The sequence below is a fragment of the Somniosus microcephalus genome, chromosome 1, assembly GCF_052327205.1.
Source record: "Somniosus microcephalus isolate GS21.2 chromosome 1, FLI_Smic_1.0, whole genome shotgun sequence".
Taxonomy (NCBI): Eukaryota; Metazoa; Chordata; class Chondrichthyes; order Squaliformes; family Somniosidae; genus Somniosus; species Somniosus microcephalus.
In genome coordinates, this window is record NC_140987.1 from 252,505,579 (window position 1) to 252,530,426 (window position 24,848).

The following is a 24,848-nucleotide window of genomic DNA, read 5'->3' on the forward strand; positions in this document are numbered from 1 at the left end:
CTCTCTACTCCCCCCCCACTCGCCTCGTTTCGCCTCTCTCTTCCACCCCCACTCGCTTTCTCTCTCTTCTCCCCCCCACTCGCGCTCGTCTCTCTTTCCCCCCCTCCTCGCTACACTCTCTCTCCGCCCCACTCACTCATCTCAGCTCTCTCTCCTTCCCCCCACTCGCCTCTCGTCTCCTTCTCTCTTCCCTCCCCGCACTCGCTCTCTCTCTTCCCCCCCCAACTCGCTCTCTCTCTATCCCCCCAACTCGACGCTCTCTCTCTCTCCCCCCACTCGGCGCTCTCTCTCTTCCCCCCCACTCGCGCTCTCTCTCGTCTTCCCCCCCACTTCGCGGCTCTCTCTTCTTCCACCCCTCCCACATCGTCGCTCTCTCTCTTCTCTGCCCCCCCACCTGCGCTCTCTCTTCTTCCCCCCACTCGCTCTCTCTCTTTCCCCCCCACTCGCTCTCTCTCTCTGTCTGCTTCCCCCCAACTCCCCGCTCTCTCTTCCCCCCCCACTCGCGAGCTCTCTCTCTCTTCCCCCCACTCGCGCTCTCTCTCTTTCCCCCCCCACTTGCGCTCCTCTCTCTTCCCCCCCCACTCGCTCTCTCTCTCCCCCCACTCGCTCTCTCTCTCTTCCCCCCCCGCTCAGTCGCTCTCTCTCTCTCCGCTCCGCCCCCCCCCCCCCCCAGTCACTCTCTCTCTCTCTTCCGCCCCCCCACCCCTCCCCCAGTCGCTCTCTCTCTCTCTCTTCCAACAACAACATGCCCTCAAAAAAAGCCTCGGCACCGGCCGGGCACCCCCAGCTAGTCTATATCTATAAAAGACCTCTTCTGTCTGTCTGTCTGTCTGTCTGTCCATTCTCTATACATTCGAAAGTTATAGAGCGTACCTACACGCATGTTACGTCAAAAGAAAGCTTACGATTCCGGACCGGTCATAGGCGTATTTAGTTTTCCGTCAGACAAAAATCGTGCCAACGGTATCCAAAAAACTTTCAAAATTCCGCTCATTATCCACTCATTAGCATTGAGTGACTATGATGTCGAAGAGCTGCTATGATGTCAGAGCAGTTTTTGTGCTGTCATAATGAAATCAATGCTTTCACTGTGCCCAGCCTATTCAGCTGGAGTGACTTGGGCCGGGCCTCTTCCTCTCTCTCTCTCCGTCTCTTTATCTCTCTCTCTGTCTCCCAGTCTCTCTCTCTCTCTCTCCCCCAGTCTCTCTCTCTCTCTCTCCCCCAGTTTCTCTCTCTCTCTCCCCCAGTTTCTCTCTCTCTCCCCGTCTCTCTCTCCCCGTCTCTCTCTCCCCCTCAGTCTCTCGCTCTCTCTCTATCTCCCAGTCTCTCTCTCTCCCCCAGTCTCCCAGTCTCTCTCTCCTCCAGACTCTCCCTCCTCCAGTCTCTCTCTCCCAGTCTCTCTCTCCCTCCGTCTCTCTCTCCTCCAGTCTCTCTCTCCCCCCAATCTCTCTCTCGCTCCCCGTCTCTCTATCTCTCTCTCTGTCTCCCAGTCTCTCTATCTCTCTCTCCCCAGTCTCTCTCTCCCTTCCCCCGTCTCTCTCTCTCTCTCTCTCCCCCAGTCTCTCTCTCTCTCCCTCCCCAGTCTCTCTCTCTCTCTCCCCGTGTCTCTCCCCGTGTCTCTCCCCAGTCTCTCTCCTCTCTCTCCCCGTCTCTCTCTCTCTCCCCCAGTCTCTCTCCTCTCTCTCCCCCCAGTCTCTCTACTCTCTCTCTCTCTCTCTCTCTCTCTCTCTCTCTCCCATCTCTCTCTCTCTCTCCCGTCTCTCTCTCTCTCCCCCTGAGTCGCTCTCTCTCTCTCCCCCCCTCAGGTCTCTCTCTCTCTATCTTGACTTTGTATGATAGTGTAGAATGAATCGCCAGCACATTTTATATCTCTCCCGATTTCTATTACCGTTGAAAATCGGGAGAGATGTAAAATGGACTGCCAATTCGCTAGCACCTGATTAACACTATCGTACAAAGTTAACATCTGCCCCAGAGAGCGGTAAAGAGGAATGTGGGCTCATTAAAGACAGATGCAGACAAGATGATAATGGATAAGTAGGGAATTGCAGACTTGTTAAATTAGTACTTTGTATCTGTTTTCACAGTGGAGGAAGAGGACAAAATACCAGCAGTAATAGGGGACCTAAAAATAAGTCAAGGGGAGGAACTTAGTGGATTTAATAAAAGTAAAAAAAAGGAAATGGAGAAAATAATGGGACTTAAGATAAACAAATCTCCAGGATCTGATGGTTTCCATCCCAGGGTATTAAAATAAATAAGTTTGCAAATTATAGCTGCAGTGTCATAACTTTTCAAAGTTCTCTAGATTCAGGAATTGTGCCTTTGGATTGGAAAATTGCCAATGTCACTCCATTATTTAAGAAGGGAGGGACAGAGAAACCAGGTAAGTACAGACTTGTTAGTTCAACACCAATTGTGTGGAAGTTACTGGAATCTATCATTAGAGACTGAGGTGGGAATGTTAACCCCCCAAAACAGGTGGGTTGGGATCAGGTGGGAGGTTAATGTATTAAAAATGTGAATCCCAACCCCAATCCACCTCCAACCCACCCATTTCCGGGTTTAACAGAGGCAGGATGGAGGTCAGCAGCCAACCCGCTCCCAGAAGGCGGCTTGGCACTTTAAATATAATAATGAGACTGGAAGCCTCTGATTGAACGTGCTGTGAGGGTTTGACTGTGGCTGACTGGGATTGACAGCTTCAGCTTCAGCGAAGATCGGTCAGGGATTGGACAGCCTCAGGGTCGGGGATCGCAGCCCCCTGGGATCAGACCTGCCCCCAGAGTCAGGGATCGGCCCCCTCCAGGGTTGGTGATCAGACCTCCCCAGGATCAGGTCCCCCCACCCCCGCTGGGGTACGGGCTCGCACCTACGTGTGGTTGGGGCCTCCTGTCCCGAGTTCCCCACCCAACTGGAAGCAAGGCTGTCAAACAGTGTGCAGGGGAACCCGGACTTCCCTCACTCTACTGTGCACCCCCCAACCCCACCCCACCCCCCGCTCCAGGTATGTCAAAAACTTAAAACTCTGGCCCAAGTGACTAAACGCTTGTATAACTATCAGCTGATCAAAGCAAGTCAGCATGGATTAGTGAAAGTGAGACAATGTCTAATCTAATTACATTTTTTGAAGAGGTCACTAGTATGGTGGATAGGGGAGTGTCCATGAATGTTTTCTATATGGACTTCTAAAAGGTATTTCATAAGGTTACACACAAGAGATTATTAGCAAAAATGAGAACAGGAAATTACAAAGGGATATAGACAGAATAGGCTGGATTTTCCCAGCTGAGGTGGGTTAGTGTCGGGAGATGTAGTTGATGGGTTCCGATCCTGTACCTGGCTGCAGCTGCTCTGCTAAAAACATTTTGCGATGATTGGGCTTGTTGAGCCCTCGGTGCGCGTTGCCCAGCCCAATCACTAGGTGTGGATCTGTTCAGCTCCTGTGATGACGCGTTTGCTGCCATTGTATTTAAGGGGGCCATGTCCACGTTTGCTGTCACTTTTACTTCCACACTCCTGAGTGCTGCTTGAGAGCAAAATGACTGCAGAGAGACAGAGGGCTGTGCCACGCTTCAACAATGACTCCCTCCATGTTCTTGTGGAGGGAGTCAGAGGATGCAGGGAGGCTCTGTTTCCTGGGAATGGAAGGAGGAGACCTCCTCACCAGACCAAGGCAGCCTGGCTGCAAATAGCTGAGGAGGTCACTGCAAGGTCTGTTGTTACTTACACCTGGGTACTGTAACGTCCGTGTGTAATTGAGAAACGGACTGCAGGAGTTGATTATAACAGGTGTTTACTGAATGGAGGCAAAACTGGAACTACTATGCAAGGTTACTACACAGGCTTATATACAGGGGTGGTCACTACTGGTACTGCAGTATACAGGGGCTGCAGAATAAAGTTCCTTCTTCAGGTTACATACACTACAATCTATTTCACTAGAAAATGCAAATTAATATTTATATAAATAAATAGTGAAAATTGTAGAGAAATTGATTAGTGTTATGTCAACAGCCATTTGACTATATCTTAATAACCCTAAAGCAACACTGTAATATAATTGACACTAAGAATATAAGCATTCTGCATGCACAAATACATTCAAGTCATTTGCATGTATATTCAACAATATATTTTGACAGCTGTATCAAAGTGAGATGCAAAGAAGTACCTGCTGAGTCATGTTTGCATATTGCAAACCACAATGAATGACAGCTGGGCTGCGGGAAATGACGAGGAGGTTCATACACTTTTTGCATTAGTTGCAAATACAAACAGCTATTTTACATATATATTTTTATTAACTTTTTTTTATAGACATGTAAAATTTCAAATAATCTAATTTCAACATTTTAAATTGACGCAACCACCTTGGATGGAGGAGATAGTGTGCAGGTTCAGTTCCTGTAACATCTTATTGCAAAAGTCCCGCTGGCATACCTCCAGGTTACCCGTCGTGGCAAGTCACTAAAATTTTACGCTGTGGCTGGTTAACATATTTTTAATTCTGATATATATATACTTATCAACTTGGCTTAGTGTGTACCACTCTTGCCTCTGAGTCAGAAGGTTGTGGATTCAAGCCCAATTCCAGAACTTGAGCACAAAATCTAGGCTGAGATTTCAGTGTACTACTGAAGGAGTGGGGGGCATTTTGGAGGTGCTGTCTTTTGGATGAAATGCTAACTCTCAGGTGAACATAAAAGGTCCCATGGCGCTATTTGAAGAAGAGCAGTGGAGTTGGCCAATATTTATCCCTCTATCAAGACCGCCAAAAAAAACAGATTAACTGATCATTGATCTCATTGTTGTTTGTGGGACCTTGCAGTGCTCAAATTGGCTGCTGTGCTTGCCTACAAAACAACATTGACTACACTTCAAAAGTAATTAATTGCTGTGAAGCGCTTTGGGACATCCTGAGGATGTGATGGTGCTATATAAGTGCAAGTTCTTTCTTGTTTCTCATCAACGCCATGCATGTCAATGCTGTGAAATGAAACAGATTTCTATTTGTTTTCCAGTGTCAACATCAAACATACTGGGGTAGATTTTCCCGAACCTGTCGGGAAGAAGGCGGGACTTCCCCTTTCGGGTTTTTGACCCGCCTACTTTGACGTCCGGCCAATCCGTGCGACTTTCCCTTGATTGACCTTGTTGAGCCTGCTCAGCGGGCTCAGCAGGCCAATTAAGGGCCACCCGGCAACAGGTGACATCACAGACTGCAATTTCATCTGTCAAGAGTTTTTGACAGATGAAATATCAGCGTTTCACAGCTGTTTGAAGCTGTGAAATACTGACAGTCTGAGTTCTACCATGAGTCATTCTGCACAGACTCAGTTAGAACTCACATCGGCACTCAAAGCTGAAGGCTGTCACTTTTGACAGATCGCAGCCATTCAACTTTAAGTTCCGGGTGAGTGATGGGCTCCAGACGGCTACAGGAAGAAAGGCTGTAAAGGTAAGTACAGGTAAGTAAAAGTTCTTTACACACTTTAGACACACCAAACACACTTACCTTTGCACTCATGCACCCATCACTCACCTGAGCACCGACATCGCGACCCCTCCAACTCCTTCAACCCGACGGCCCGCCTGCTCTAACCTGGCATGGTTTGGAGCCGTCGGGAAACCGACACGAAACCCCTCAAAATAGGGATTAGGCTAAAAACTGCCTGTTAACTACCTGTTAACAGGCAGTTAATTGGCACGAATCACTTCCCGCCTGGTTTCGGCAGTCCCAGTGCGGGGCGGGTACCTGCCGCCCCTGAAACTTACGTGGGGCGGAGTTTTGGGCGGAATGGTGTCGGGACCCCCAAATTCGGGATTTCCCCCCCCCCCCCAACACGCCTGAAACCCCGCCTGTCGGCTCCACGAAAATCTAGCCCACTAGATCAGGGCTAAGATAGGTCAGATGCAGAGAAAACCTTTCTTTACTCTGTTGCAGAACTGTATCTTAACCTCAACCTTGAAAGAGCACTCCATACTCTACCACTTCAACATTTCCATTTCCTACATCCTTTAAGTGACATTTCCAATTTATGTTGAATAGGAACAGGAGGAGGCCATTCAGCCCCTTGAGCCTGATCCGCATACAATCAGATCATGGCTGATCTGCATCTTAACTCCATCTACCCACCTTGGTTCCGTATCCCTTAATACCCTTGCCTAACAAAAATCTATCGATCTCAGTTTTGAAATTTTTCAATTTTTCTAGATTTCCACTACCCTTTGTGTGAAGAAGTGCTTCCTGACATCACCCCTGAACGGCCTAGCTTTAATTTTAAGGTTATGCCTCCTTGTTCTGGATTCCCCGCCAGAATAAAGTTTCTCTCTATCTACCCTATCAACTCCTTTAATCATCTTAAACACCTCAATTAGATCACCCCTTATTCTTAATATGCACAATGTTAGGAACATAGGAACAGAAGTAGGTCATGTAGCCCCTCAATCCTATTTCGCCCTTCAATGAGATGTTGGGCTATGGAGCCATAGCAACAGGGTTGGGTTGAATCTGTCCAAACATACTTCACATAGTTGGATTTTTACAACCAGAACTTTCAGAGGAAACATGGGGTAGGAATTGGTTATGACCCTTTTCGGGCGGGGACGGTGCACGCCCCAACCGGGAGGCCCGAGGCTCGGTCTAAATTGGGCCTGGTCGGCACCAACCTTCCGGTAAATCCCGGGAGGGGGGGTGCAGGTGAGGGTGAAGAGGAGAAGGGCCAGGAGGGGACCAATCGCAGGCTGGCGGTGGGAGTGGTGCGACTCCTGCTCCTCCTGGCTCCATGGCAAATTTAAAAAGAACAATTGCTTGCCTTCTTGGTGGTGGCTGCTTGCTGGGCCACATCCACATCTGGGAAACCCAAGCAGAGCAGGGCAGATGCCTGGGCAGCTCAATTTGGCAGAGGGTTCCTAAAAAGGCATTAGGCCCCTCATTAACATAAGAAAGGGGCCATCCAGCGACGCCTGAAAAATAGTGCGCCTCGATATCTTTCAGGTGCCTTCGGGGTGCAAAATGTTGTCCACCGAAATTGTCCCTCATTGTGCCCTGCATTTCCACAAGGGTTGTTCCAATCTGTGTCTGCACTGCCGAGAAACTGTGTGCTTCGAGCTGGAACTCGAGCTGTTGTGAGTAAAAGAGCAGTCTACTTATTGTTGCCCTTCCTGTCCACAATATAGAGAATATGTTATGGCTAGGTCAGTGAGGCTTATTTATAATCCACTGGTCATAAGTACTAAATCACAATGTCATGAATGATTTGTTTATATATTTTCCAGTTTGCATATTTTATTATATAATAATGGTGTAATAATACAATGAAACAGTAATTTCTTAAATTACTGTTTCATTAATTTCTTAAATGAAAATGATAGTGTGTGTGTGTTCTTTACAGAGGCATATAATGAGGAAATTATACAGAAGGTGGAGGTTATTTGCAAATTAGTCTTAATCTGTCCTTTCTGTTTATGTATTTAACCAATGCATGGACATTACGAATCGAACAGCTTGACAATGTGAACACCCTTAAAGCAACACTGACAATATAGTGGGCGTTACATTTGGTGTTGGGCATGTGAAATCGTGAAACAGTTTAGCTGTTTCTTGAAGTCCTGAGGTCACTACACTGATATCAGAGCAGCTAATGTGTTATTCGTGAGACATTTTGGGCAGTGATATATCAGTATTAAATATACTGACACAAAAAGAAAATACTGCAGATGCTGGAAATCTGAAATAAAAACAGAAAATGCTGGAAATACTCAGCAGGTCAGGCAGCATCTGTGAAGAGAGAAAGAGAGTTAACGTTTCAGGTCGATGACTTTTCGTCAGAGCTGGAAAAAAGCGTGAGGTGTCAAATGTAGGGGTAAGCTGGCTGTCGACATTTAAAGGGCGCAGGGAGTTTCTATAGTAAGTAGCTGAGCCCTACAAAACAAGGATATCTCAGCAGAAATCCTCACTGTCTTCTAAATGAGCTAACAAATGCAGTTATTGTCAGAGTCTCTGTGAACGAGAGAGTAACTGGCCAGTTGTTCGTTCAATGTTTCTTTTCATCTTGTGTGAGGAATCGAGAGAGAGAGATAGGCGGCAGTATTTAAAATGTGTTCAAAACAACTGCAAATTAAATCTAATTAGAAAGTGCAACATAAAAAGTGGAGCATCAGGAACATTTGCAGGCTTTGCATTTCATTTTATCGATACTGGACATTTAGATGGTATTATCAGGGAGATGAGTCACACTGCTACTGGAATAAAAACAGAAAATGCGGAAATACACAACAGGTCCGTCAGCAGATGAGAAGAGAAAGGAGGGGTTGACATTTCACATGTTAGCCGTTTGTCATTACTGGGTTATCATTCTTGGTTCAGCATGCTTGAAACTCAACTTCAGTTCTTGGGTGTACAACTTTATTTATAATTCATTGTGTATGAGGGCTTGAAATTCCTCAAATTCACTTGCCACAGCCGTCTAATAACTCATTATTTGTCTACAGAGTGAGGAAATCGACAGACACTCGTGCCTCACCCATATTCATTTAACAAAAGCAGCGCATATTTGATCAGTTTTATTTTTTTTAAATCAGCAGTCATGCCAGAATTGTCAAACCTGATGAAAAAGACTGAAACACAAATCCTGGCATTGAATGGTACCTATTGAATAAGTAGCATAAGATGTGTCAGCTGTGGTTCAGTGGGTAGCACTCTCTAAGTGGGAGGGGCTAGGAATGAGCCAGGTGTGACTGGTTGCCTAATTGCAGCTGGGTGTTGGAGGGAGTTTTGTAAAAAGTTGGTGGAGGGTTTTGGGGTGTTGTTTTCAGGTTTTAGGGCCTTTTTGGCCCACAAAAAACAGCCAGATGGCTGCTGAGGGGTCCTGAGTGCCAGGCCCCTCAGAGGACAATATTCCTGAGAGGAATTTTATTAGGGAAGAAACTGTGGTGGGAAGGGGAAAAAAAAGGCCCAAAGATTTGGGCCGGGACCTCAGGAGGTTTGGTAAAGAAAATACGATGGTGGTGCAATGTGAAGATAAGAAGATTCGAGCCTGGGATATAATTCAGGCGATTCATGAGGACTGTGGTGAGGGAAGCTGTTTTGCCTGCCGACCAAAACCAAATGTGGGATTTGAGGTGACGGTCAGTGGCTGTGAGGAGGTGGAAAAACTGCTGCTCAGTCTGAAAGTTGGGGAGAAATTCTTGGAGGTGACTCTGCTACATTCAGAGGAGGTGGTGGTTTCATTTTTGAACTTGCCTGTGTACATCGAGGACGAAGTGCTGAGCAAAAAGTTGGAGTCATGGGACATTAAAATCTGTTCTGAAATAAAGAGGAGGTACTATCCGGGAACATGGGTAGCAGACGGAACCCGGTATGTAAAGGTGCGGTTCCCAGAGGGGGTGAGGTCTTTGCCGTACAGTATGAAGTTCGAGACACTGGAAGGAGTGCAGTACCTTCGTGTGCTGCACGATAACCAAGTAAAGGTGTGTTACTATTGTCTGGGACATGACCATCTCATAAGAAACTGTCCTGATTTGTATTGTTACAATTGCGGTGAGTCGGGACATATCACGCGGAGCTGCAAGGCAGAGAGCTGTGGGGTGTGTCGTAAAGGCCCCACCCGCTGTGAGTGTGTGGCAGAAGGGAGTGAAATGAGTGATGAGGAGATGGGAGAAGGAGCAGGAGAGGAGTGTGGAATGGCCGAAGGTGCGGTGCAGTCGGAGGACACAGCCGGTAAAATGAAGGAAAAAAGAGCACAGGAAGAGGCAGAGGATGGCAGAGCGGAATCGAGATGGAGATGGCGAAAAACACGGCGAGGGCTGTGGAGGGGACAAAAGACAGCAGCGGGCAGTGAGGGTCGAGTGCAGACTCGAGCCTTAGTGCAGTTCGGCTCCCCCTGGGGAGTCTGGTGTCTGCGGGAGGAGAGGAGGCAGGAGCGGGGTGTGTGGTGGAAGTGAGTGCTCCGGGGAGAGGCGGGGAGTCGGATATTTTGGTGAGCGGGAGGGGGCAGGGCGGGGAGAGGGTGCAAGAGGCAGGAGCTTTAAAGGGACAGCAGGTTGGGACCGGCGAGATAGAGACGTCAGAGGGAACAATTTAGGTGCGCCATTGTCCCATGGAGTGAGGGAACACGGTGCAAGGGTCAGAGGTGGAGACGTGGTCGAAGGGGGTGGCACAGTGGGAGAAACTGCAATAGCAGGAAGACTCTCTATGGGAGATGAAGTATCTGACGGGGAGCAGGATTATGTATCTGATGGGGAGCAGGCACAGGGGGTTGCAGAAGAGCTTGAGTGTGAGGAATTAGAGGGGGACAGAGACATGGAAGTCGGGGATGGGGTGGCATCATGTGGAAAGGGAAAGGTTAGTGAGTGGCAGAAGGAGGGAGAAAGGGCAGCTCCTGGGTCCAAACTTAAGGCAAGGAAGAGGCTGAAACAGCAGGGAGGGGTCAAACAGGAGGTGAAAAAGCCGGAGGCTGCAGGAAAAAGCAACAGCTGCCCGAAAAGTTGAGACGGAGCATGAGAGGAGGGAAGAGCCAGAGATTAAATGATGGGGAGATTATTGGGCATACTTCCCTTCTTTGGAGCCGTGATTACATTGGTCTCGATTAATGTGAACGGACTGAGGGGTGAGAAGAAATTGCAGCAGTTGTTGCAGGGTTTTAAAGGCACGGACTTGTTGTGTCTGCAAGAAACCTTTTGGGATGAGGATATTCTAGAAAGAGTTCAGAAGGTTTGGAAAGGAGAGGTGTTTGCAAGTTGTGCAAACAATAACCATAGAGGGGTGGCTGTTTTGGTGAGTCCGTCCATAGAAGAGAACGTTGCCTTGGTGGACAAGGACACTGAGGGGAGATTTTTACGGCTAAGGGTAAAATTGGAGGGATTTAATTGTGATCTCTTTAATGTCTATGCACCGAACGACCATTGCAAGCGGCGCGAGTTTTTTCGGGGGTTATTCACTGAAGTGGCAGAGGTGGAAAATCCTTGTATAGTGGGGGATTTTAATGTATTTTTATCTTGGATGGACATTTCAGCCCAGATGACTTTTAAAGATGGTGGCCTAGAAATTCAGTCGCGCCACTTTTGGGGCGCTAAAGTCGGGTGGCCGCTAAAGTTAGCGCCCGCCGGAAAGTGTAGGCCACTTCGCCGAAATTCAGTAGATTTGGCCAAGGAGTTTGGGCGAGCGCTGAAACTGGCGTTGCACTCCTATCTTTAGGCGCTAAGCCGGCGGTGCGGACTGATAACGCCGAGGCCGGGCGCAGCGCAGGTGCGGTCATGTTTTGATTGACAGCAGACACCCTGACGCCGGCCAGCTCTTAAAGGGGGAAGGGTCGACTTTGTCTGCTGCCACGCCCTGGATAGTGGAGCCCTGCAGCTAGGCCTCAACACTGCTGGTGGACCCAAATAGCGCCTGAAGCCATGCAGAAGGCCCGTGAACGAGCGCAGCGCTTCTCAGAGCCTGCTTTGTGGGTGCTGCTTAAGGGGTTGGAAAAGAGAAGAGAGATCTTGTGCCCGGACAGTGGCAAGAAGGCTCCCAGGAGGCAGTTCAGGAGAGCCTGGAGGGAAATCGCCCACAGGGTGTCAGCCACCAGCGATGTCCCCAGGACTGGTGACCAATGCCGCAAGAAGTACAACGACCTCACTCGGTTGGTCAAGGTGAGTAGCCTTTCCAGTGTCCTCCTCATCCTTGCATGTGCACCTCACATTATGGGCAAAGGGACCTCAAAGGCCTAATGGCCATCCCTCCTCCCGCAGCTATGGCACTGGCATGATCATCAATAGCACTTTCTGCACTTTACACACTGGCCAAGCTATTCGACCATGGGAGGCAGTGCACACAACAACAGGGCACCACACTGGCCAAGCTATTCCACCATGGGAGGCAGTGCACACAACAACAGGGCACCACACTGTACTTAGAGGCCGTCCTTTCTCTTGCAGGCCAAGCTGGCCCAGAATATGAAGAGCCGGAATGTCACCGGGGGAGGCCGTGCCCAGTTCCAGGAGCTCAGTGAGCTGGAGGAGCGCGTGGCTCAACTCATGCGTGGCCGGGTGGTTGGCCCCGTTGCTATTGGTGATGCGGACCCTGTGCTGGGCCCCAATGGTAAGGACATGACCATTTGGACCTCTCTCGTTCCCCTTGCGCTTCAGATCTACATCCTTTGCCACTGTCCGACCAATGCGCATAATGCCACCACTCATGCCTCCCTTGCTGACGCCCTGTCCTCACTCTAAAGCTACTCTTGTGCCTTCCTGCTTTCAGCTGGTGAGGAGGAGGTCCATGAAGCTGAGAGTGCCAGTCCCTCGGAAGAGGAGGACGACGAGGACCAAGAGGAAGGCGGCACATCGGGGGAACCCTCATCCGCGCCAGGGGATGGCAATGGAGGGGAGACGTCTTGCCTGGAGGAGAGCCAGGGGGAAGTGTTGCAGGGGGGTGTAGCTCCTGGGCCCAGTGGCGTCCAGGCACGCGGGGTCGGGCAGCACGGCTGCCTTCTCCCCAGAGGGGGGGAAGTGTTGCAGGGGAGGGCAGTTGCTGGGCCCAGTGGCATCCAGGCACGCGGGAAGGGTCGGGCAGGATGGCTGCCTTCTCCCCAGAGGGGGGAAGTGTTGCAGGGGAGGGCAGTTGCTGGGCCCAGTGGCGTCCAGGCACGCGGGAAGGGTCGGGCAGCTCGGCGGCCTTCTCCCCAGAGGGAGAGTCCGCCCTCCAGTCCGGAGACGGTCCTCGCCCAGGAGGTGCGCCTCCTTGATGAAATGTCCGCGGCCTCGGAGCGGCGCCACAACGAGTTCATGGGGGTTGTGGGACAGATGCCTCAGGCCATTGAGTCCCTGGCTCATAGTGTGGCCGCTTTCGGGGACTCACAGGCCAGGGGTGTCGACCAACTCGCGGCAGCACAGGCCAGGGGTGTCGACCAACTCACGGCAGCACAGGACGCGAGTCGCGAGTTCATGAGTGGTGCCGTGCAGACACTGGCTGATCTGATGCGGGCACAGACCAGGGCAGTTCGGGCACTCACTTCTGCCACACTCGCGGTGTCACGGAAGCATCGCCAGGGCACCCGCCGCCCTGCTGCAGCACAGCGGTCTGGCCTCCACCAGATTGCTGCGCTTGCTGCAGTGCCAGCCCGGCCGAGTGCCAGTGTCTCTGGCGACCAGCGAGCGCCTGGCATCAGCCAGCTTGCCCCCATTGCTGCAGCCGCCACTGCCACTCCCCCAGCCAAGGTGCGACGAGCTGATGCAGAGACTGATGCTGCCCAGCCACAGCTGCAGCAGTCAGCAGCCGGCCCCTCCAGGGCCGGACCTCGTCTAGGCCGACCCCCAAGGGCATCTGCCGTCACGCAGTGTGCCCCTCAGGAGCCTTCCCCCAGCCTTGCCACACCCACAGGGCCCAGGTTGAGGCGGAGCAACAGGTCGGGCAGGGGCCGGAGAAGCCTGCACAAGGACTCGCCCTCTCGGCACACCAAGTAGAGTGTGTTGCCAACTGTTTTTTTTATATGGGGGTGTTTGTGTTCTGGGGGGGGGGGGCTTATTTTGGGAAGGCCGAAGATGAAGGCAAATGTTTTGACAAGTTTTGTTATTCCTCCCCAGGTTGTGGGAGTGAGATATGTTTTTGACTGTTTTTTGGGGGTCTTGTCTATTTCGCTGTTTCATGTGGGAAGGGCCCTGAGTTTGTTAAATAAAGCTTTTTATTTATTCAGCTTGTCCAGGTGTCATGTTTCAAGTGGTTGTTGCGTTAATCGGCTGAGGGCTTGCGGAGCGGCTGCATTCAGGTGCGTTCATTGCCACAAGCCATTCCCTGACAGGGGGCCTAGAAGTGCCGTTCAATAAGCCGCCGGCGGACGGCCCTTGGACCTTGTGGCTCCCTCCTGGGCTGGTACTCCTCCTCCTCCTCCTCCTCCTCATGGTCCTCCTGCTCGTCCTCCTGAGGTGGTGGTCCAACGTGAGGTGGCAGTGCCTGAGTCCTGCGGATAGCCAGGTTGTGCAGCATGCAGCAAACGACGACGAACTGGGAGACTCTATCCGGCGAATACTGTAGAGATCCGCCGGAACGATCCAGGCAGCGGAACCGTTGCTTGAGGACGCCAATCGTTTGCTCTATGATGTTCCTTGTGGCTTGATGGCTTTCGTTGTATGCCTCCTCCGCAGGGGTCCTGGGCGCGCGGAGCGGGGTCATGAGCCATGTACACAAAGGGTAGCCCTTGTCCTCAATAAGCCATCCCCTTGGCGGAGGCTGTGCCTGGAACATGTCAGCCACAGTAGTCTGGCGCAGGATAAATGCATCGTGGCTGCTTCCTGGAAAGCGGGCATTGACAGCTAGGATGCGCTGCCTGTGGTCACACACCAGCTGTACATTGAGGGAATGGTAGCCCTTCCGGTTGCGGTAATCCTCGGCATTGTCGATAGGTGCCCGCATAGCCACATGCGTGCAGTCAATGGCGCCCTGCACCATGGGGAAGTCGGCGATCCTGGCAAATCTGACTGCATGCTGCTCCTGCCTCTCTAGGGTCATGGGGAAGGAGATGAATTGGTGTCTCCTTGCGAAAAGGGCATCGGTGACCTGCCGGATGCAGTGATGCACGGCGAACTGGGAGATGTTCGCTATGTCCCCAGCAGCGGCTTGGAAGGAGCCGCTTGCATAAAAGTTCAGAGCCACCGTGACCTTCACTTCCACCGACAGAGAGGTCCTGCACATCAGCTGTGGACGCAGATCTCTGTGAAGCAGCTGGCAGATCTCTGCAACCACCTCCCTTCTGAAGCACAGCCTCTTAACACAATGCGCGGCAGTCATGGTGAGATAGGACACCTGCTGCCGGTATTCCCTGAGTGGGTAAGGCCTACATTGCCGACGCCTGATGGCCCCTCTGCGTCTAGGCATGGCTGCCCCTCTCACACAGCGTCTGCGAGCCCTTCGCACATAATGCTGGAACTGAGGGTTGGAACCCCATGCAGCCCCCATAATAAACTTGCAAACAGTGAAATCACAAGAGTCAAATTTCCAAGCTCTGGCCAGAAGCCAAAAATACCTCTCCTATGTTGTCCCAAATCAGTAAGGTCTGTTCCTTGGTCTCTGTACAGAAATCCAAAGCACTGAAGTCATTGCAGCAAAATGGCTGGCCTTTATAGTTCAGTGTAAGTGCCCTTTAATTAGCGCTCCCCGGGGCCCGCAGGGCCTCTGCTGCGTTCCACTTCACAGTTCTTAACAGCGCCACGCCCACATTGGGCGGGCACCACTGAATTTCCGGTTTGGGGCGCACAAACAGCGTTGCACGACGAAATGACGTCAGAAGCTGCGCGCGCAGCTGAGCGGGCGCAAACACTTTGCGCCGGCGCTAAATGTCAACTGAAGTTGGGTGTAGGCGCAGATCGGCCTGCGCCCGGGCGCTAAGTGCCTAGCGCTGGAAATCTACCCCTCTTATGGCGTTAACGGCTGGCGAACGCAACTGAATTTCTAGGCCGATAACTCCAGAGGGATGATTGTAAAAATGATGGCAAATTTAAATTTGAGAGACTTATGGAGGGACCGGAGCCCCATAAAAAGGGAGTTCTCCAGAGCAGGTTGGGTGGGTGATGTTTTAAAACAGAGCCGAATAGATTTTGTGTTAATGCGGGAAGGGTTAAGTTTGGAGGTGATGGAGATTTATTATAAAAAAGTATTTTTTAGTGATCACTCGGCTTTGGTTCTTAGAATTAGGAACAGCAGAGTTAAGATCGGTTCAGGGGTGTGGATTTTAAACAATCAATACCTGAAAGAAAGTGCTTATAAAGAAGGGATTATAAATATAATAAAGAATGCTCAGAAGGAACTTTTGTTCTTGAAAGAAAGAAGAGTTTGGTGGGACAATTTCAAATATGAGGTAAAAGTTTTTTCGGTACGTTATGGGAAAAAGAGGGCGGCAGCTAACCAGCATCGAGAAGAGAATATAAACAAAAGGTTTACGTATGTCTGTAAAGCAGTTGACGGAGGGGGATAAGGGAGCTGAGACTAAGTTCTGGGTGCTAAAGGAAGAGTGGGAATTATTGCAAGCTGAAAAATGCAAGGGGGCCATTCTCCGTGCAAAGGCTAGAGATGCATTGGAGGGCGAAAGATGCACTAGATATTTTCTGGAGCAAGAGAAGCTGCGACAGAGATTATCGTTAATTGAAGAGTTGAAGGTTGGGGAGAAGATCATTCATGAAAGTGAGGAGATTTTGGAGGCGGCTAGCAGCTTTTATCAAGAGCTATATACAAAAGAAGACATTTCCAATTTGGAGATGGAGAAGGTTACTGCTTTTATTGAAAAGGGTTTAAAGGAGGATGAGAGAAGCATGTGTGATAAAGAAGTAGGATTAGCAGAAATAAAAATAGCAATAAGTGGAATGAAGGGGGGGGGGGGAAAGCCCAGGGTCCGATGGACTAAGTGCAGAATTTTATAAGGAATTTTTCGAGATTTTAAGTCCATTGCTCTTAGAAGTTTTTAAGGAAATTAATATTGCGGGAAGCCTGGCCCCATCTATGAGGAGAGGTATCATAAGCTTAGCTTATATAAAAATAAAGGGGATAGACGGGATCTGAAGAATTGGAGGCCCATCACACTATTAAATGTGGATTATAAGATCTTGGCGAGGGTTATGTTAAATCGTTTGAAGGAGGTGTTATTGGAGATAGTTTGGCCCTCTCAGTCCTATGGAGTCATAGGCCGGGACATCGCAGACTCTATGGTCTCAATCCGAGATGCGATAGAGCTCATGGAAGAGAGTGGGAGGGAGGCTTATGTATTAAAGATAGATCAAGAGAAAGCCTTTGATAGGGTCTCTCATGAGTTTTTATTGAAGGTTTTAGAAGCATTCGGTTTCAAGGAACATTTCATTCAGTGGATAAGGATTTTTTATTCAAACATATTTAGCTGTGTTAAATGTAATGGTTTTTTAGCTAAGTATTTTCCAATACAGAGATCAGTGAGACAGGGTTGTCCCCTGTCCCCATTGCTGTACACATTGGTAGCAGAACCATTAGGTTACGTGATGCGAAAGAAACAAGGTGTAGTTGGGATTGTGGTCCCCAGTTCTGGGCTGGTGTCGGTGATACACCAATATGCAGATGACACAACCTTAACATTGAGAAATGGGGAGTCAGTGAGGAAAGCTATGGAGGTAGTGGAGGAATATTGTAGAGCTTCAGGAGCCAGAGTGAATTTTAGTAAGTCCTAATGCCTGGTTGCAGGGAGGGGTAGGGGGGAATGGTTGGGGGAATGTCCCGTTAAGGTGGTGGAGGTTTTGGAAGTTCTGGGGGTGCATATGGGGTGCAAGAAAGATAGGGAAGAAGTGGATCGATTAAATTGGGAACCGAAGGTTATGAAAATTAAAAAGATTTTGGGAAGATGGGAAAGAAGGTGGTTGAAAGTGCAAGGAAGAGCGACAGTGGTATCTGCTCTCCTACTATCTAAGCTATGGTACTTATTGACGGTGGAGGATATTCCTGAGTGGGCAGAAAAGTCCATCCAAGAGGCTTGTGTGAGGTTTTTATGGGAAGGGAAACCAGCCTTGGTGGCTTACAATACCATCATTGGACGGAGAAATCAGGGAGGACTTAATTTCCCAGATATTGATTTGAAGAAAAAATCCTTTAAAATCAAATGGGTGAAGAGATTTCTTCAGAAGTCAAATACAAGTTTTTGGAAGAGTTGTTTTGAGCATTTTTTAAAACGAAGTGGGATAGGAAGGCAGGGGATATTGTATATGGAATACAATAATATGTTTTTGAAATCAATTAAACTTCTCCCTAGGTTTTATAAGGGGGTTGTAGAGACTTGGGCTCAATTTTTAAAAAGTGTGCAGTTTATGCCCAAGGGGGCTGAGGAATTTTTAGAACAGCCCTTATTTTTGAATAGGTGGGTCAACATCGAAGGAGAGGTTTTATTCAATCAAGCTTTTATAATAGCTGGGATTATATCTGTGAAAGATGTATTATACGAGGTGATTCCAGGTTGGTTGCCGGAAGCGATAGTGAGGGACATGGTGTGGGAGGAGGATCAGGAGGTAGAAGGAAAAGCAATAGGAATCATGTATGAGAAGATTGTGAGGGCAATGCCACAGGATTGGATGGAAGAAATAAATGCGGAAATCTCCAAAGGAAGTAAAATGCGTCCTGCTTTTCCAAGCTTTGTACTGGAGAAAGGGGGAGAGTTGGTCCAATTTGACAACTGTAATACTCGAGATTTCTATGAGGTATTCAGAGAATGGAGATTCAAGACACCTGCTGGTCAGGAGTTTTGGCAGAGTATATACCCACAGCTGGACTTCAACAGGATTTGGAAGGGAGTGTGGGCGAATTTTAAATGCCCAGAATGGATTGAACTGGACTTCAAATTGGCTCATAACCGGATTTTCACCATGACGGTCTTGTGCAAGATTGGACGAGTGGAGGCGGCAACTTGCCCAATGTGTGGGACACAGGATGAGACTCTGTCCCATTTACTGGAGTTATGTCCGCAGTTAAATGACTTTAAGTACTATGTTCGACAGTTGTGTGAAGCTTTTTTGCTGGGTGGGGACCGAAGAGCGAGAATGGGAATTCCATGGGACTCAATTTTGAGATGGGGATTGCAGGAGAGTCTGCCAGAGTCTAGCGGAGCGGCAATTAATTTAATGTTCAGTTTGGCTAGATTCGTGATTGTGCAAAGAAGGAATGCTCTGTTTTTTAAGGGGAGGAGAATCAATCTAAAAGAGTATTTTAAATATAAGCTAAAAGATCATTATAAGGCTCTGTGGATGTTTTATTCAGAAAGGAATTTAAGGACAGTATTTTACAACCAATTTTTAAAGTACAATCGATTAATATATGTTGCAGGTGACAAATTAAACTTCAGGTTTTGATGTTAAAAGGTGGTGGCGGAATGGCTGTGCAGAGCGGTGGAATTGATTTGTATCATACAATGTAATGATCACGATGTTGTAAATGTTCTTAATGTTCAATAAAGTATAATAAAAAAAAAAAAGTGGGTAGCATCTCTCACCACTGAGTCAGAAGGTTGTGGGTCCAAATCCCCATTCCAGGGATTTGAGCATGTAATCGAGCCTGACACCCAGTGCAATATGCAAATCATGCTCCCACACCAGTTGTGTGAGCCCAATTACAATTTGGTGGATTGTGTGATTTGCACTTGGTGGTGAGCAGCCTAACCAGGAAAAGTGCCTCTGAATTGTAATCACTGTTGTAATGTAGGAAACGGGGCAGCCAATTTGCACACAGCAAGATCCCACAAACAGCAATGTGATAATAAGCAGACAACCTGTTTTAGTGATGTTGGTTGAGGGATAAATATTGGCCAGGACACCAGGGAGAACTCCCCTGCTCTTCTTCGAAATAGTGCCACGGGATCTTTTACCTCCACCTGAGAGGGCAGACATTCCCTCAGTTTAACATCTCATCCGAAAGACGGCCCCTCCGACAGTGCAGCACTCCCTCAGTACTGCACTGGGAGTGTCAGCCTAGATTTTGTGCTCAAGCCACAGCTGACACACATACGGCTGAAACAAAGTGTCAGGTATGGGAGACAAGACAAAGAGCTAGGAGGGAAAATATAGTGGGAGAGAGGAAGAAAAAGGATGAGGTGTGCTCTAAAGTGAGTAACTAAGTGATGTGAAGATATAATGCGATACTGTTTATTAAATGTAGGATTATCACTGTCCATTACATGATACACAAACCATATTTTGAAGTATGATAAATATGCAATTAAGTTTTTTTTGTACATGGTGAATCACAATGTAAATATTTCACAGGTTGTGATTAGTGTATTCTTGTTGGAATAAAATTACCAAGATGCAAGATAATTCTTGAAAAGTCAACGGCAGATAACTGAGAGAAAACGTGAATGATGTTAATCATTGAGCTGTGTCAAAATTGTATTGTAATTAGTGTTTGACAAATCCTAATTGACACTGTCATTTTAAAGCTTTCATCATTCAGTCAGCTTGGGGTTGAGACTTTACATTTTTCAATGGATTGGGATTTGAGCAAAGAGTTTGGATTAGGGTTTGATATCAGATAGTGGCCATTGTTGTCAGCTGGTTCCACATGCACTCAGTCTGAATGTATGTTTTTCGATTATAAACATTGGGGCAAAATTCAGTTACCCATCCTTTGGGGGCACTAACCGAATTATTGCTGGAGATTTAGCGCCCAGCACAGAAGTACCACCCCAGCTGCTAAATTCGGCTTACCACCCCGGCAAGGAAGCAGAGCGCTATCTCGGGCAATCCACTTCCTCTCGGGCGGTGTCGGCGACACAATGCGTGGTAGCGCCACGTAACGCTAACACGTTTGAGCGCCCTTCCCCTTCCATTAAAAAAAAATTAAATGGCGTCGCGGGTCGTGGCCACACTTCCCTTTAATTAGCGCCCCGCGAGCAGATGTCGACCCAGCTCACAACCCATGAGGCTGACACTGACAACGCTCGCAGCAGCCTCGTGGGGGCGCAGCCGAATATCTGCTGCAGGGTGGTAAGGGGCCGTGGCGGGGCACTAAGGGGTTGCGGCGCACAGCGATAACATCATCTCTGGTGGTTAAGCGGCCTGGAGCGCTACCAGCGGGGGCGCGACGCTATCGGCTAGCGCCTCAGTGGCGCCCCACTGAATTTCTCGGGGAGCATTGCCCCCGCCTGGGCGATAAGCCCTTTGAGCCCGGTTAGCACCTCCTGGAGGCGCTAACGGCAAGTGCAAAGGAGCCAATTTTTGTGGCCATAATCTGTTATGAAATGCAATTTTCTTTATTTTTTTTCAGTTTTCTCTCACTAAGCTTCCTCTTTGAAAGGTTATGCTGCAATATGATTTCACAGGTGGCAAACTCTTGCAGGTAGCTTGCTCATGTGCGCTGGGACAGTGAGGGGGCGATTTTGCCAGCCCTGGGGAGGCGGGTTTGGAGGTGGGACTGCCTGGAAAATGGCAGAATCTGGGGGCGGGTGCCCATCCCACCCCCAACCCGCCTCCGTGCCATCTTCCCAGGAGACGGGTAGCTGACCCGCGCCGGGTCACGTCTCCTGGAGGCGGGACGGGGATTACAGCCACTTAACTGCCTGTTACCAGGTAGTTAAGAGGATTATCCCCATTTTTCCAGCAGAGGCGCGGGCTTTCCGATGTTGGGAAACCCCGCCAGGGTCACCGAGGCGAGCAGTGGGTCTGCGGGGGTCGGGGGGGGTGCAAAAGTGTGCCGTGAAGGTAAGTGATGGGTGCAAGTGTGGAGAGCTAAGTATGTGAGGTGAGTGGAAAGTGATAGAAAATGTTTACTTACCTTTGTTTCTTCCTGCAGGCTTCAACGGTTGGGGATGCAGAGACTCTCACATCTCACCGGCAGCGATGACAGCTGGCTGCTGCATTCTCCGATTGAACAGCCATCTGATTTCTGCTCACAAGAGGTTTGATGAGTCTTGAATACAAGAACTCATCAAACAACAGAGAATGTCAGTGTTTGACAGCTTCACTGAGCTGATGTTCTCTGTAACCGGCTTCCCCTTAATTGGCCTGCTAAACCCGCTGGGCAGACTTAACAAGGTCAATCAAGGGAAAATAGCATGGGTTGGCCACAAGTTGATGGAGGCGGGACTAAAACCCGACAAGTGGGAGTCCCACCTCCAAAAGCTCCCCATTGACAAAATCCAGCCAGTGTCAACAGGCTATTCCCCCGGCCAGGGGGAGAGAGGGTCGTCACAGGTCATATTAGTATTCAGCAAACTTGTTTTGTCAATTCTTTCTGTTACAGAAATGCATTTATACAGAACTCCTTATGTGCACAAGTGTGTTTCAAAGTGCTTTATAACAAGGAAGAAAAGGATACAGTGAACACCAAGCACGGGGAGAGGGGAAAATGGAAGCTGCTGGAAGGGGGCACAGCGCAGATTCACCAGAATGGCTTAAAGGGTTATATTATGAGGACAGTTTGTGTAAGCTTATATTGCCCTGAGTTTAGAAAGTTGAGGGTGATCTGATCAAAGTATTCAGAACGATTAAGGAATTCGGTGGGGTAGATCTAGAGAAACTCCTGCAATTCTTGGTCCTGCCCCTAGCCTCGACTCCCAATCCCGGACCCAGCCCCCGGTCCCACTTACCTGTGACGCGAACAGTGGCCCAACCTTGTACTCCTCTTCACCGACTAGGTCCCGTTGCCACAGCAGCACCATTATAATGAGGCTAATATCTGGGAGTCTCGGGCCTCACCATTCAGGTGCAGGGAATGTCCCCCACCGCACGTCCAAAAGTGGGCAGGCCTGAATTTTTGGGCCTTTGTCTCCTCTTTCCAATACAGCTAGACTTTGCAATATGTTCTCTATTGATGCTGTCCTCTGTGTTTTATAGCAACACGTCTATCTTGCTGGCTGCCGCAATCCTCATCTCTTCATACTCCTGGAAAATAAGTATATTGGTTGAACTTTGAAAAGTAACAGTCTTATAAAATGCGTTATAAAATGTGCAAGCTATACCACATGCTCTACTGACTTCAATAATGACTTGTCTGGTCTGATGTTCAGACTAAATGGGCAACCTCCTTCCCAACTGTTTTTATATAGCATTTGTAGAACAAGGGCTCTCCCAGTGACTCAAAGGTAAAGTCACACTTCTGCAACTTTTGTGAGCAATTCTCCCAATCGTCTACTCTGACTTTGGCAGAAGATCAGCAGAAATCCCTGGAGAAACTTTGTAATTTACCATTTAAGCTGTATCCCCCGGGGTGTTTCTGCCAATCTTCTGCCAGAGTTACAGCAGTCGATCGGGAAGCCCCCCACATGAAAATTCTACACAATAGTTTCTGAGCCAGACAGCTCGGGGAGGTTTCAGCTTCAATTTTGTGTTAGCTACTTTTAGCCTGGATGTAGTAGAGTGCTACAATTGACCACAGCACCCCGTGGTTATGGAAGGGAAAATCGACCAATTTCTGATTGCTATATAGTGACCCCCTGTGCAGATTCCAGGTAAGAGGAGTCGCCAACTTGGCTGTGATGCCCTCCAGTGTTGGATAGCCTGCCAAGACTCTCACGTGAATAAATGCTACATTGGCATCATATAGAAGGTAAGTGGCTCTATAGATGACACTCGGCCCATGTGACCTCTTGGACTGGTTTTGTTCACCTGAGGGGGTGGGAGAGGAATTTTACAAAGTCATTTTTCCCTTATTGGCCCTGGGTTTTTCTCTGGTTTTTGCCTCCTTCAGGAGATTACATGGCTGCGGGGGTTGGTGGGGAGGGCGCGAGGACGGTGGAAGTGTTTTGACATGATGCTCCAGCCATCATGATGTATGGGGCAAGTATGATGGACCAGCTAGTCTTTTCCAACCCATCAATTTTGTGATTGTATCTGATGCATAGTCCTCTACAACAAACTTAATGTATCAAAAATGTTTATTTGCATAGTAGTGGGTGGGTAATGTCACAAGAATAATGTGTGGTTAGTCATCAAGTACAGAGGAGATCTACTTAAGTGCCTGATGATAGGATTATTTTCTAGTGAGAATAAATGTTGTTTGTATGTCTCATGAAAAAAATCCCAGTTAAGATCACTGGATAAATTCACATCCTGAGATCATTTGATTGACAGGAGACAATCCCATCCTTTAGCGCAGTTATCTGCCTTTATTATTCACTTGCTAATCCCTTAAGGCATACAATCTGAGTGGGTGTTTTTACATATTTTTGCCTGATTTTCTCACATTATTTCTCTAAAGGATCTTTGTTGCGAGCAGGTAGCAAACAATCTATTTTATCCAGGAGGGTCGGATGACCTGATCTGTGAAAATACCTGTTCCCAGTGTTGGCAGGAGGCACGTATATAGGAAGCGAGTTGAAGGAGCATCCCACCAAGGTATGCCAAATATGGAGTGTCCCACCATAGCAACCTTGAGGGGTGCAGCATTCTGCTATGGTGGCCATGAGATTGATAGCACAGCAGTTCAAAGATGTAGTGTCCCACCATGACAGTTCTGAGATGACAACCATCATTGCAGCAAAGAATTGGAGCCTCTCACTATAGTGTGTCAAATATGGTATGTCGCACCATGAGTTGAAATGGGCTGTTCTATTATGACAACCCTGATATAATCCATTGCACTATGCAACATTACATGATATCAGACCAAAGATTGGGCATTCCACCATGGCAATCTTGAAATGGACCAGTCCGGCACAGCAGTCATGAGAGAGGACTTGCCCCCATGGTAATCCTGAGAAAGAGCATCCAGCTTATGAAATATCTTAACAGGAATGTTGCACAGTGGCAACCTTTAGATAGAGGGACCATTCCACCATTACAATCCTAAAATCCTTCATGATAACAGGCTCAATCTAGAAGTTCAGCTAAGAACTTCTGAAACTTACTATCGACGGTGATGCTCAGTATTTATGAAGTGACAAGCAACTGTTGACTGGCTGCTGTGCAGTCCACCATGATCAATTTTTTAAAAATATATAATTTTTACAATTTTTAACAGTGTTTGCTATGCACAAGATTTACATGATGTTAAAATAGAAAAAATTGAAAAATTGGGGCTTTTGTTCCTTGGAAACTTAGGTGCACAGGAACAGGAGGAGGCCATTCAGCCCCCCAGCCTGTTCCGCCATTCAGTTAGACCATGGCTGATCTGTATTTTAACGCCATCTACCTGCCTTGGTTGGTTCTGTAACGCTTAATACCCTTGCCTAACAAAAATCTATCACTCTCTGTTTTGAACCCCAGCCTCAAAAGTTTTTCAGGGGAGAGAGTTCCAGATTTCTACCACCCTTTGTGTGAAGAAGTGTTTCCTGACATCACCCCTGAACGGCCCAGCTCTAATATTAAGGTTATGTCCCCTTGATCTGGACTCCCCCACAAGAGGAAATAGTTTGTCTCTATCTACCCTATCA